Genomic DNA, 16,043 nt, shown 5'->3' with positions numbered 1-16,043 from the left:
TTAAAGCCACACTCACAGCATATGAAGTTCCCATATTTTAATTAAACTTTTCATTCACATTCTTTTTTTTTTTTTTTTTTTTTTTTTTGGTCTTTTTGCCTTTTCTAGGGCCGCTCCTGCAGCATATGGAGATTCCCAGGCTAGGGGTCTAATCGGAGCTGTAGCTGCCGGTCTACATCAGAGCCACAGCAACACCAGACCAGAGCCGCGTCTGTGACCTACACCACAGCCTACGGCAACGCCGGATCCTTAACCCACTGAGTGAGGCCAGGGATCGAACCCACAACCTCATGGTTCCTAGTCGGATTCGTTAACTACTGAGCCATGACAGGAACTCCTCATTCACATTCTTAAAGTCTCACCACTTTAAACTGTAAACCACATAACACAAAAGTGACTTTCCCTATGCCACGTAACTGATCAGTGATAGAGCCAGAAAGAAAATCAAGCTTTTGGTATCCCAATCCAATGCTCAGTGATGCTTTTACCAATTATCACTCAGTTGATTTCGAGGTCAGAAAATTCAAGCCAGGCTATATTGTTTATTTTTAACTCTTCTGTGCCCTAAACTTTTTTAGTCAAAAAAAAATTAGGAGATAAAAATTAAAATTTTTCCCTTGGTATTCTAGTACTAAATTATTTAAACTTCACATACCATGCTCTAAATCTGTATCTTTCTTATGCTTTAAACACAGTACACTTGTTGACGGATACTACTCCAACAGTATAATGTGAATTCTCATTGCCTCAACAGATATTTCAAAAAATCTTCACATTATCCAGATTATAAATTTTTATTTAACTATGTAGAGTCATACCAAACACACAGTAAAATAATTTTAAAGAGCCCAAATTCATGCAGTTAAAATTCATTTCCAAAAGAAATTCATTTTGCTTTTTTATCCTGCCTTTCCTTTAGCAGTAGTACTTTTAAAGTTCTAAAGTCCATATAAATGGCAACTTTAACCACGAAGATTAGAATGACTCCAAACCAAAAGAAAAATATGCAAAAATCTATAGATTGATGTGGTTATTAAAAAATAGATTCTTGCAAGGAAAAAATATGTCACTATGTGTGTGATGGATGTTAACTAAACTTCAGTGCTAATCATTTCACAATACATACACATACCAAATCATTATGTTACACACCTAAAACTAATACCATGTTTTATATCAGTAATACCTCAATTTTTAAAAAGTGGATCTTTAACATTACAGATACCTGTAAGATTCTGTACCACTCAAGACAGCACCAGGCACATAGTAAATGCTCAGTAAACGTTTGTTAAATTAATGAATTGACCGAGTGGACCCTTAACTCTCTGTTGCAAGCTTATTTTCCCTATTATACATTTCTTGTTAGCTCTTACATGCCGGGGATAATTTCTTATACATCGATCGCCTACAGCATTATTTGTTAAATGAATGACTTTGGATAAAAACAATTGATTAGGAAGTAAAATATTACCATTTTAAAATATAATGAAAAGAAAAAGACAGATAAATTGGACCAAATTAAAATTAAGAACTTATGTTCATCAAATACAACACCATTAAGAGAATGAAAAAGCCAGCCACAGAACTGAAGACTGTAACTGCAACACATACAATAACAATGGCTTATAACTAGAATATATTAAATACGTTGAAACTCAAAGTGATCAAGATGGGATTGGGATTTTAATTTTTACTCATATGGCATTTGAGAAAGAGTCAAATAAACTCTTCTGAAAATCATATTCAGTAAACAGGCACAATGGATGCACCTTATCTCTGGGGTATCTCCTCCAAAAAAAGGTAGCAGAGTCAATCCCTAATTGACAAATAATTTTACCATGATATTATGAAATTACTCATAAAACTGCCTGCACAGACTGCAGAAATCACACTGGAAAACAAAGCCTGAGAGGCCGACTTCCCCAAAGGTTACACGGCTAGCCGGAGTAAAGCTGGAGAAGAGCCTACAGACCCTGAGATTGCTTTGACTGAGCTGCCCTTTCCGCTAAACCTCACTTTCTTTCTCTCTCTCTTTTTTTTTAAGGGCCTAATTCGTGGCATATGGAGGTTTCCAGACTAGGGGTCCAATCAGAGATACAGCCACCAGCCTATGCCACAGCCACAGCAATGCCAGACCGAGCCGAGTGTGTGACCTACACCACAGCTCACAGCAACGGTGGAACCTTAACCCACTGAGCAAGGCCAGGGATCGAACCCGCAACCTCCTGGTTCCTAGTTGAATTCGTTTCCACTGCGCCACAACAGGAACTCCAAAACCTCACTTTCTCCTAACCAGCTGAAGCAGGTATTCTTCTAAGAAACAAACTATAATAAATATTGACCAAATATTTTTGGGAAAGTCTGCACATAAAGATTGGTTTTTTGGCCACCCTGTGGCACATGGAGCTCCCAGGCCAGGAATCAGATCTAACTAAGCCACAGCTGCGGCAATGCCAGATCCTTAATCCCCTGCGTCAGGCTGAGGATCGAACCCGAGTCCCAGTGCTCCCAAGACGCTGTTGATCCCACTGTACCACAGCAGGAGCTCCTGCACATAAAGTTTTAATGAAAAATCATGCAAGTAAACTATCTAGGGCAGGATTTAAAACCTGAGATTCTTTACATCTAAAGGGATCCTCGTGAATGGGCTTCAGAGGGGTTTGCCAGCTCCAGGATATGATGTGCTAAATTCTGAATGTATGAGAATTCTGGCAAGGGGATCCACAACTTAAATAAGATTTGCAGAGGTTCAGATATCCAAAAAGAGTAAATTATTTTTAAACTAAATGATTCTTAAAACACTCTGCATCAGAACTACCGAAGTGTTCCTTCTGAAGACATTATTAACTGATTACTATTTGGATATTGATTTTTAAAAAGAAAAGCAAATACTTTATTTCTGTAGTAAAAATCAGTTAGCAGCAAAAAATATTTATATATAAACGTGTATTTTTACAATATACATATGCAAAATATATGTAAGTCTGAAATCCAAGTTTGATTTCCGCGTGTTAAGCTAATTGAGAATCCATTTGTTTCTCACATAGATTTCACACCTGTAGCTAAAGTAGTTCCAAATTTGAGCCTTATTTGCTTGATTTTTTTTAAAATATAAATTTGTTCTTGAAAAATATACTCAAAACACATACACTGGAGTAAGTGAATTTGTGTGTGTGTGTGTGTGTGTGTGTGTGTGTGTGTGTGTGTGTTTTTAGGGTCTCACCTATCACATATGGAAGTTCTCAGGGATCAAGTCGGAGCTATGGCTGCCAGCCTACGCCACAGCCACAGCAACATGGGATCCAAGCCACGTCTGTGACCTACACCACATCTCGCAGCAACACCAGATCCTTAAACCACTGAGGGAGGCCAGGGATCGAACCTGCATCCTCATGGATACTAGCCGGGTTCATTAACCACTGAGCCATGATGGGAACTCCTAGAGTATGTGAAATTAGTTTTGCTTTTAGAGATGAATACTATCTTGCAAACATAATGCCACATGATTTTTTGCAAACTGAAGATTGTTCGCCTCTCCAGAACTTCACAGGTAGCTGCTTTAATTAGAACTGGTAAAGAAGTGAATCATTCAGATTTCTGATATGGTTGTAAAATTTAAAATATCATCAATAAACCAAAGTTGATGGATAACTACTTTGGAAGTACCTTTTTGTAAAATATCTAAAATCTTTATGTATGAAGAATACATTAAACATAAACAAATTTTGCAGAGAAAAAAGTTCAACACTAGATCGTGTTTTAAAATTAGGCTAAAATCCACCGTATTACAAATTTTGAGTGATTAAATTTATAGTCTGTGCTCAATCATAAATTTTGATAAGGGACTAGAATAGCACAGATAATTGTCATTCAAAGACACTTTAAAATGTCACCTTACGCAGAAGATTCAATCTCTTCTCTTCTACTATACCAAGCTGATACACTAATTTTATATACAGTAAGTTTTACTGCTTTTTATCTGCCGTTCCTAACTTCTAGCAAAGAGTATAAGAAGTCTGAAATAAACTTAAACGCAGATAAATGCTTAGAAGAAAAAGCAGGGAGTTCCTGTTGGGGTTATGAACCCGACTACTATCCACGAAGATATGGGTTCAATCCCTGGCCTCATTCAGTGGGTTAAGGATCTGGAGTTACTGCGAGCTGTGGTGCAGGTCACAGCCTTGGCTTGGATCCTGTGCTGCTGCGGCTACAGCATAGGCCTGCAGCTGCAGCTCCAATTCAACCCCTACACTGGGAACTTCCATATGCCACAAATGAGGCCCTAAAAGAAAAAGCAAAAAAAAAAAAAAAAAAAGGCAGAATCATATTAAATAAGATTTAGTCCTTTAGGCCTCAATTTCATAATCATGCCTCCTGCCCCCATCCCTCTTAACCTTACCCTCTCATGGGCATTCCTCTAAGTACTTCTCCCCTCACTCTCAAGAAACATCAATTTTTCCCTCATCACTGGATCATTTTGCTTCTCCTATCTTAAAAAAAATAAAAATAAAAATAAAAAAAAAGCCTCCCATGACTGCATCTCCTTCTCTAGTTATTGTCCTATATCTATGCCCCTGTTTATAGCAAAACTCCCTGAAAGAGTTAACCAAAGTCACTGTCTCTGGTTTCTTTCCTCTTATTCTCTATTGAACTCTATTAGAGTTTTTGCCTCCTTCAATCTTGTTAAGATCACCAGTGACATCCCTGTTGCTAAATCCAATAGTAAAGTCTTAGCTCTCATTTCCCTGTTGGATCAGTATTATTTGACCCAGTTGATCATTCCTTCCTTCCTGAAACCCTTTCTTCTCTTGACTCCCAGGACACTACCCACTCTTGATCTTCTTCCTAATCTCTCTAGCCACTTGTCTGGGTTTCTTTTGCTAGTTTCTTTCTCATCTGTAAGGACCTCAAAATGTTGAACAGTCCCAAGGCTCACTTTCTGCAACTCTTTCCATTAGGTAATCTCACCCAGTCTCATAGCTATAAAGGATCTGTAGGCTTGCGACTCCCAAATTTTTATCTCTAGCCCAGACCTTTCCCCCAATTCCGAGCTCATACATTAAACTGCCCACTCAACATTTGTCAAATTGGCTTCTCAAGCTCAACAAGTTCAAAACCAAACCCTTGACTACTATCCCCCAACCTTCATCCCAGAGTCATCCCTATTTCAATACATGGTGACTGCACCCCTTCAGGCTAAAACCTTAAAGTCGTTATTGACTCCTCTTTTTCCCAAACCCTACATCCAATCCAATAACTGACCATCTTGCCTCTACCTTCAAAATACATAGGTTTTGACCACTGTCTTAACCACCACTACCTTGGTCCCTCACCTAGATTATTACAATAGCCTCCTAATTGCTCCCCCCCTCCCTGCCACTTCCATCTTTGTCCTCCAAATTCTATTCTCTCAGTAGCCAGAGCGACCTTTGTAAAACCCAAGACAGATCTAGTTACTCCTCTGCTCAAAACCCTCCAGCGGTTTCCCATCATACTCAGAAAAAGCTGAAGTCCTTTACAATGGCCCACAAGGCTCTAAGTGATTTGGGCTTCTGCTACTCTCAGGCCTCATCTCCTCCCTTCCCCTACTGCTCAATCTGCTCCAGCAACACTGGCCTCTTTTCTGTACTCCAAACACTCCAAACAAGTTCCCTTCTCAGGGCTCTTCCACTTGCTTTTTCCTTTTAGCTGAAACACTCTCTCCCATCAATTATCTTCACAGCTCACTCCCTCAAAATGTTTAGGAAATCTACAGCAGATGCAAGAATAGAATACTACAAAAAAGACTAAAACATTCATCAGAATTGTTCCCCTCGCCAAACTTTCACTTTGGGGATGCTCTTTCTTATACCAAGAGTATCTTTTTTTTTACCTTCTCTTTGCCTCTCCAAATCTCACCCAGTCATTAGGGTCCAGATGAAGAGTCACTGATTAACGGAGACCTTCCCAACTCCCAGTTCTCCCTTCTTTGAATTTCCCATTCATCTAAGAATTTAACCACCTACTGTCTTACACTATAACTTATGTCTTATTTCCCTAACTAAAGACAGACAGACAGACACACACACACACACACACGCAGAGTAGAAATAATGCCCTACACAAGTAGATCTCAAACTTACATCAAGATAAATCTAAAACTTTAAAAAATATGTAGATTCACAGCCTCAACCCTTAAAAATTCTGAATTCATTAGATCTGATTTGGAGCTCAAATACCTGCATTTTTTTAGAAGTTGCCCCAGAAGATTCTGATGGGTAGCCAAGATTAGGAACCACCACATCATAGGCCTCTATAGCCTTTGGTATCTAGGAAAGCAGGCCCTCAAATAGCCTAAAGCTAGAATGGACACCCCATAGTACCGGATACATACCTTTATTTCAAGGGGAACATGGTCCCAAAAGTCTAAACGTCTAACCACAAGCTACAAAGATTATAAAAGGTAAATCCCAGTCTAAAACTCAGATTTACTGTTCTCAATCTAGGAATCCTTCCATTAGATTGTGCATAAATAAAGTAATAAAAATCCACAATTCAGACAGGCGTAATAAACAGTGATTATCTAATACTTGACCAGTGATTGCTATGTCCACGCTCTAAGATAGTGCACATTATTAGCTTCTATATGCTTGAAAAATGCTAGCAACATTAGCTCACAGAAGACTTAGGCTAGAGAGTAAAACTGTGGAGAAGCTTACAAATAGAAATATAATTTTACTAAGTTCTTTAAAAATATGTACAAAAACTTGCAAAACCATTAATTTTGCAGTAGGAGAAGTATCAGGAAAAATAAACGGAAAGAAGAAATCTTGCTTCGTCATGCTATAAAGTACCAAAGTCCTTATCTGCAAGCCTCTACAGTTCACAAAGGTGTAAATATTCTCGGAGTCTAATCATCGTAACATAAACTTCTTAATTACAGACCAGACTTAGCAAAGCACCCCATATCCCAAGACAATTCAAATTCTTATCTTAATAATCAGTTAACCTCAGGACCAAAACTCTTGCCATCAACAACAAAAAAAACAACTGAAGTATCTACAAAGCATTACAAAAGAGTTTGGATTTATCATGGTGTACAGGGATTAAGCAAGTGCCTCCTATTAATACTAATGGGAGTTCTGGGTATAAACCATAGGCACCGAGGATCAACGCCCAGCACTGCATCTGTGAAAACCCTTTCTGCTGCACTAACTGCAACTATTGGGAGTTGCTCTCTCAGAGATGGGATAATAGACCCAAATTCCTATGTCTCTAAAGCACAAAGATAATTTAAATAAAAGTCACTAAGGAAGGTCACTGGTAAACACCTGGTTTTAAAAATACACAAGAAAAAAACTAAACTAAAAGAACAATTAACACATAAAAGAAATTTTATAAAAATGCACCAATATGCACAGAAGAAACTAGTCAAAGTACCTGAATATCCCATACAAAAATCCAACAGGATTAAAACAACCAAATTTTTAAAAATCAGAGCACAGAAAACCCAACTGTAGCCAGAAGCTTGTCCAAAGAAACACACACACATACACACACACACACACAAAACCCCAAACTCCTCCCCTGATGGAGCCCTAAGTACACTACAGCCCTCTCCTTCAAAACACAGAAGAAAACTCCTGCTGCACTGATAGTCAGAAATAATCACAGAGTACTTCCAGACAAACGGATAACAATCGCAAGCTGCCAAGGACGACCAAAACTAACTAAATAAAAATTATAGCACCTTATTGTGTTCCATACTGCCTCACTTCTCAATATAGCACTGCTGCACTCACCAGGCTAAAAAATGAGCAGGTGCCTTTCAGGCTACAGAAAAATTAGTGTCTCTCTCTCAGTCTCTCTCTCTCACACTCACACACACACACACACACACACACACACACACCCCAATCACAAACACAAACACAAAGGGAATGATATTCTTTCACATGAAGGGGCTTAAGAAATGCAAGGCTTTGCTGTAGGCCTAGAAAACTAAGAGCAGGCCTCACCGCAGCAGTGAGGAAAAAGCCAACGTTTATTCCAAATCCACATTCAAAGACTAAAATAATTAACATTTATTTCAATTACAAGGCTCTGGCAACAATCCACTTTTTAAAGAAAGAGAAATTAAGATTTTCCTCCATTTCTATCCCCAAAAGAAAATTGGAATCTTTTCTGACTACACAGGTTTAGCTCCACAACACGAATGAAAAAGAACTCTGACTTAAGGCCTGAAAACTAAAGGTTCCATAACATTCACATTAACAAAAAAATCTATGTAGTCCAACATATTGATTCTTTATCGTCACTGCTATCATTAATGAACATTTAGCTTTTTATCTGTACTTTGAAATGTCAATGAGAAACTGAAACAGCTACAATATGCTGGGGATTTTAACTTCTGAAACAAAAACCACAAAGAAACATGAGTCTGAAGCATAAAGCTTCAATCATGCTGATAAGTAAGTGGTCCTAAAACTTGAAAGTGAAAGCAATACAGACCAAAAAAGAAGTTTGCTTGATATTAATGCTAGCCTTTAAAACCAAAAATATGTTCTGTTACCAAAGACTGAAATCAGGGCTTCCATTAACCTTGTTAAAAAAAAAAAAAATCCCATGAGCATGGATTTTTTTCCTAAGTCTCTTCATCAGAGCAGCATGGGGTCCCATTAGGCACCCTATTTTACTTTCACCTTATAAATAACGTTAGCTATTCGCTATTTCCATGGAAACCAAGTACAGAGAAACCCACTTAAATGAATACCGGTTAAAGGAATAAGTTTTATTTTAGAAAGGTTTTGCTGCTGTAGATGAACTCTACTGGGGAATACTACAAAGTCTTCTTAAGTATAATTTTTAAAAGATATCTTTGGTGTAGAGGGAGCTTATTAAGAGTCCTGTTAAATAAGTACACTCCTTGCACTAAACTAAATATGCCAAACAGCATCATAACGTTAAAAGGTATCTTTTCAATGCGCTGTACAGGGGTTTGGATGCACAACCACCAATGACAATGCTGCCTCATGCACTGAGGTGGAATAATTACCCCATGGGTCTAATTTAAACTAATAAAAGCAAGGAAATTTAGAAATAAGGCTACCATCACCTTTCAGTAACTAGTAAGGAACAGGACCCACAATTGGAGACACACACACACAACTTACTACTCCTCCAAAGAGGAGTAGAACAATAACTTAAGTTCCAAGTTCCCAAAAACTCTTAGCAGGTCCAGGGATAGCAGGTAGTCAAAATTCCCTCCCCAACAAACTATTTCACAAGTTATAATACGTATTCCCTAGTCAATCCACACTCTTGGGTGGAAGAGAAATAGAAACAGAATATGCAGGAGAAAGTGGAAAACAAGATTTGTGACTTCCAACTGTAAGATGACTTAAATATTGCCCAACATACTCTAGAAATTAACATTATTGGTGACCACACAAAAGCTGCAAATAGGCAAGTACATATAAAATTAAATGCACTCCTAAGAACAGTAAATTCAAAACCAATAATCTTGAGTTTCTAAAGACAGAGAAGTAAGAAAATTAAGCAGATGTGGTTCCCCTATAAACTGGTGGTGGCACAATAAGTTAAAAAACAAATGAAAGCAACATTATCCTAAAAGACGATTACTATTAAATTTACAATGTATGAAAAAGAGCTAACATTCTTGTGCATACATGCTTTTTCTTTGAGTATACCCACGTATCGATTTGTACTACACGTTCTAAAGACATAAAAGTATTTTCCCTGTATGTTTCACATAACAGTAAAGACTGACAAAATGCTGATAATTGCTGAAATCAAGTTAACAGGTACTTGGGGATGGTTAATTATTACTCACTCTATTTCTGGGCGTGTTTTTAAATTTCCATAGAAAGTTTTAAAAATCCTATAAAGTTAGGTTGTTATCGCAAATATGTTTTTCTGTGTACTGAATAATGGATGAAATGCCTGGTAGAAATCTTAGAAACCACTGAATTTAAATCCAACATAACTATTAACATGTAACCTCGGCGGATTTCTGAGTTTTACTTTTCTTATCAAAATAATTCAGTTAACAGTTCAAAACCACTAGGAGATATCTGAAAAGAAAAGGGTCTGCTATTCTGCTACCACTAGCAATGAAATGAAAACAATCAATGCACAATAACTAAGGCATCACAGCCATATTTTGTACCACATAGACTAAAGAAAGAAATTCTCCTCTCTCTACTACTAAATCAACATACTTTCAAAATCAGCAACACCAGCATTTCCAATTTCTTCTCCAATTAGGTCCATGGGACTACAGAGGGCAATCTGATAAATTAATGCTTCCTATCTCCTTTATCTTGGTTCAGTAACAAGGCCATGCCCTCCCCCACGATGACCCCACCTCGCCCCCTACCAGAAAACAGAGCAACTTCTGAGGTAAAAAGTTCTTCTATTCTCTCCCTTAGTACAGAAAATGTTTCACAAATACTCAGTTATTTTGCAAGTGATTTTAAGCTATCTATTATCCAACCCCTGACTGGCAGCCCAAAATGGAGAAGTACACAAAACTGTTAAAGCCTTGAGGTCTTAATAACAGCTACGTTTAAAAACTCACAATTACAATGATATTTTGCTTTGTTTTTAAGAGAAATAGAATAAGATGGTGGTTGCTTTGGAGGGAGTGGTGAATGGTAGACAGGGAATAACACAGGCACAGCACCGACATAAAAGACAGTAGAGAAGAGGGGAGCGGAACTGTGGTGGAGGGTGCGCACGACCCATGGAGGCGGCACCTCTCTACAGAGTAGCTACCACACCACGGAACAGGACAGGCTCCCGCACACATGTCAGCAGTTCAGCCCTGCCACAGGTAGCCCACCTTTTACAAATCCGGCAGGGACAAGAGGATTTTCAAAATTGTGAAGTTCTTTTAAATCAACCCCAAAGGTCTATTTCTACCTCCTATTACTGTTAAAATGAAATACACTTCTAAACATTTCACAATTCCATTCACCTAGGAGAAAGCAACTTTTACAGTCCCTGCATAGACAGGCTAAAGTAAACTTAATACAGGAATATGCTATGCTAATTCTAAAACTACAAAGCTTTCCTTACTGACCACTAGCTACCGCAAAGTAGTATTATAATTTTTAACTGAAAAAAAAAAACCCTATACAGCCTGCTATAAAATTGCTTAATTTTAAAAATCTCTGTTGAGCTAAAGTACAGCACTTGATTATCAAAACAAACTTGTTGGAATTTATGCTAGGAAAGCAGAAACAATATTTTAGGAACACATACAAAATAAATTAAATACTTCTATCCACCTACTAAGCCTTTATCAAATGGTATGGTTTAGTAAATGAGAACAAAAGGTTAATGGAAGCTATTATTCTACTTTAACTCAAATGCTCACTAGTGGTAACACATACCAGACTCGGGATGTTTTGGTAAACTATGACAAACAATTTGTTGAATCTCAGGCAAAAAAACTACACAGATCAAAGACCAAAAAGGTTTCCGATCTAAACTGACAGTGAATGAATAAAATTAATTCTACTTTATATTTAATGACCATTCCCCTTCCCTCAACTGCTGGTTTCATTAACCAGATAGACACATATGTACATACACACACACTTCTAGGTACTTACCTACTAATGAATATATTAAAAACTCATATTATTTACCCCCAAAAAACTTAATTCTGAGATCACTATAAGGTAGAGACTTAAAAGTATAGCATTTCTCACAATCACCTTGTTCTCATTAGGCCCAGTTCCTGGGCTCAATATAGGAAACATATGATGATTAAATATAGAAAGTATATTTCTTGAGAGGATACAGAAGTAAACTTTCTATATTTAATCACCAATTAAATATAGAACTATTACTGCAGAAAAAAACCAAGCACTACATGAGAAGAAATTTCACAAAGGAAAAAATGCCCCAAATCAGAAGGCAAATAACCATGTCCATCATTACTAGAAAGCATCTGTAAGCCACTCTTATAGCTCAAGTGTTCCACATTTGTTTCCGCTAGTTATGACACCAAGCATGTGTTCTCAAGGGTTAAACAAACAAACAATTTGTCCTGAGCAGTAGACCCAACGGACTGATGAATATTTTGAACTTGCTGAGTTATAAGGCCTTATATATTACTGCCTTGACGCTAAGTGACCCACCGATTGTAAACATCCCGGCACACAAAAAAATCTTTTATCACTAAGAGATTTAATAAAGTACCCTGAGGTTTTGGGTTTTTTTTTTTTTTTTTTTTTTGGTCTTTAGTCATTTTAGGGCCACACCCTTGGCACATGGAGGTTCCCAGGCTAGGGGTCTAATCAGAGCTGTAGCTGCCGGCCTACACCACAGCCACAGCAATGCCAGATCTTTAACCCACTGAGCAAGGTCAGGGATGGAACTCTCAACCTCATGGTTCCTAGTCAGATTCATTTCTGCTGCGCCACGACGGGAACTCCACCAAGTACCCTGAAATATTTTTTAAAGTCTCTGTTATAACTGATATATTCCCATATATTTTATATTTTGGTGGTTTTCACAAACAAGAACTCATCAGATCACGTGTCCCATCAATACCTTTTCTCATGATATTTCAAGGAAAAAACTCTTTCTACCTAAGTTGTTCCACATTTACTCTTTTCCCATAAACTTTTAGTGGCACTGTAATAGTAACAATGACAATGGTAACAGCAGCTATTGCTTATCAAGTGTCTTAAGATTTCTCCATTTTACTGTCCCATCAATCCAAGGAGGTTAGCAGTATCATCCCTATGTCATGAATAGCGAAACTGAAGTCCAAGTGAATAGCACAGTGCTGCTGTACAGAGGACGTCTTTGTTGAAAGGAGCTTAAATAATTAGTCCAAGGTCACACACTCAACTTTAAGTAGTTATAGTGAGATTCCCACCCAGAGGTCAGACCCCTAAGCTCAGGCTGTTTTCCCACCATGCAACATTTGTCTCAAGCCTTGAGAAGAAAGAGTCTAGAATTAAGGTTAAGTAATAGTAGTTAATAATAGCTCCCATGTATTTAGTGCTTACTACATGCCAGGCACCTATTTATTCCTCATGACAATCTCAGAAAAAAAAGGATACTATTATTTCTTCATATTTTACAGATGAAAAAACTGAGGCAGAGGCATAGAGAGTGAAGTGATTTGGCCTTTGTCACAGAGCTAACACAATCCAGACTGAGCGGAGCAAAGCCAGGATGCGAGCCTATGCCGAGTGGCTCCAGCTCCAGGGTACATACTCTCTTTTTTATTTATTTATTTATTTTTTTGGTCTTTTTGCTATTTCTTGGGCCGCTCCTGTGGCATATGGAGGTTCCCAGGCTAGGGATCTAATCGAAGCTGTAGCCGCCGGCCTACACCAGAGCCATAGCAACACAGGATCTGAGCTGAGTCTGCAACCTACACCATAGCTCACGGCAACGCTGGATCGTTAACCCACTGAGCAAGGGCAGGGATCGAACCCACAACCTCATGGTTCCTAGTCGGATTCGTTAACCACTGTGCCACGACGGGAACTCCCAGGGTACACACTCTTAACTGCTGTGCTCAACTGCCATGCTACAAACTTCACTTGAATGGCATGAACATAAAACTTTTAACCTTTTCACAAAACTACTAAATTGTAAGCCTTCGTGCTTCAACTAACTCAAAGAAAACTGGTGGTGGTTTTCTAAGCATGTGCACCAAACTTCTTCACAGACTCATAGGATGTGCCCCTAGTGATGAGATCACTGCACTGTTCAGGAAGTGGCGCACTGTACATCTGGTTAAGAGCCCCCAGCCCATCTCCCTCCACACTCAGACCCAGGCAAACCACGTAGTGCAAGAAACAGGCAGTTCAGAGATGTCCCAGTGCAATCTTCTATAAAATGAATGTCAGGCTGCGAGTACCCAAGTGTGTATAGTACCCTTCCATCACCCTTTCTTCTTTCCAAACACCATAAAAAACACAGCAAAAGGAATGAATGAATCTAAGCTACTTTAAAATCATAGCAAATGTCCAATGATAACTACAAATTTAAATGAGAAAAAAATGCAAAATTCTCATAGTTTTGTAACTTGTCCAAATTCTACATTCAAAAAGCACTAGGCCTCTTTGAAAGCCTCAATTCTTAGACTACGTCATTATCACACATGTGCCTTGAAGAGTTAATAGAAAAGCCCATTTTTTTTCCCCTCAGATTCTACAAACCTTGATATGCATATTTAAAATAAGAATCATTACTGTGGGATTACAAGTACTGAGCTTTTACACTAATATCTATTAGTATGAAAATGTATTTAATAACAAACAAAAATACTATGCATGGATTTAATATCTGAATATTAACATGTAATGTATACAGAAAATAAATAAAGAGGAGACTAGGACTGGACCTGGAGGTACTGAGAACTTGACACAATGAGAACAGGAACTACTGCAGCTCCCTCCATTGACATCGTAAAGTTGCCACATTTTCTGGGCTCTCTTTTGAATTAATGTGGCATCTGTTCCAAGTACAGCATGCTAACATTTTACTAAAAGATATTTTCATTCTACATTTGTAACTGGTTTGCTTTTTATTTGAACTCCTGTTTTATTTCAGTGGTCATTATTTCTTTATAACAAGTTGTCAATTTGGCATTCCTCATCTATCTCCCCTGAGCACAAAAAGGGTGGGGAGGAACCATCAGCTTAAAACCCTCTAACAGCAATAATTACAATATGCTTTGCATATAGATTAAATAAAGAAAATAAGCAGCACAAAGATTTTTGTGGGCTTTTTAGGATCAGGTCCTGATAAGCTAACGGCATCTGTTCTTTTCGGAAAAAGAATTCTGCTCTGAGGTATTAGGGGGGAGGGCAGTAAACAAATACTAAATAGAATAATTCAAGTTACAAAGTTTGGTCTCCTGAAACAACGATTTCAATAATTTGCACATATCCAACTCCATTGAGTGATAATTGCTTTTTAAGACAGCCTCAAAAATGCTGCAGCAACAAGCCAAATACAACCACTTGTACTTAACATGCATGCTGCATACTCCACAATGTTACGTCATATCAGGCACAGAGAAGACGCTTACCAAGCTATCCTGCGTTCTATAAACTGCCTAACAACAACAGAAGAAGGCACTGCCATCTCCATAGTGGGAGTAGGAGCTGTGAGCAAAGGCCAGCTTTCTCCCTTTGGTCACATCAGAAGAAAACAAATAAGGCCTATATTTCTGTCTTTTAAGCTAACCTCTCTCAAGGCCTTTACTCTCGATCTTTCAGCCTTCACAGAAAGAAAGGCTATTTCTTTAAAATTAAAAAGCCATAAAAAGATTACTCCAACTTAAAACCCCCGCGCCTTCTACCAACTGTCCTCCAGGTGTCCCTGGGGCTACCTCTGCAGAAGAATGTCCTCACTAGAACGCTCCAAGTGGGGGCACCCACCCTGGGGGAAACGGGGGCCATGGGGAGAAATCATTACAACGTCCTGGGTTTTTGTTTTGGTCTTTCTGCCCTCTCTTGGGCCGCTCCCGTGGCATATGGAGGTTCCCAGGCTAGGGGTCGAATCGGCGCTGTAGCTGCCAGCCTACGCCAGAGCCACAGCAACGCTGGATCCGAGCCGCGTCTGCAACCTACACCACAGCTCACGGCAACGCTGGATCATTAACCCACTGAGCAAGGGCAGGGATCGAACCTGCAACCTCATGGTTCCTAGTCAGATTTGTTAACCACTGTGCCACGACAGGAACTCCACAACTTCCTGTTTTTAAATCTCATACTTTTTAAAATTTCAAATTTCCTGTATATTTTCTAACATAAATAAAATACAAGGTTCAGGAAATTATATATAAATATACATTTACTGGTGGCTGTAATATTTAAAAGTTTGGATACTATAGGTTAAGAAGACCAAAACTAGAATGAGACAGGCTCTGCTATTAACTTATTCAAATTCTTGTCTCTGCCTCAGTTTCACCATCCACGACATGAACTGAGCCCTTTCACACTTAAAAAACTACGATGAGAAATAATAAAATACTCTTTAGAGCATGGTCTGAGCCACACAAA

General features: G+C 38.4%; 1 protein-coding gene across 50 annotated transcripts in view; it reads right to left on the bottom strand.

The window, feature by feature from the left end:
- The window catches only part of PHF21A (PHD finger protein 21A), a 200,824-nt gene that overhangs the window by 172,257 nt on the left and 12,524 nt on the right, over positions 1-16,043 (bottom strand). The gene's annotated exons all lie outside the window — the stretch shown is intronic.

This window comes from Sus scrofa, chromosome 2 (genome assembly GCF_054392235.1).
Source record: "Sus scrofa isolate SSC_HxYL_T2T_F1_AM1 chromosome 2, Sscrofa_HxYL_maternal_Yorkshire_Landrace_v2.0, whole genome shotgun sequence".
Lineage (NCBI taxonomy): Eukaryota > Metazoa > Chordata > Mammalia > Artiodactyla > Suidae > Sus > Sus scrofa.
The sequence above is the reverse complement of the archived record's forward strand: the minus strand, read 5'-3'. Positions and strand labels throughout refer to the sequence as shown.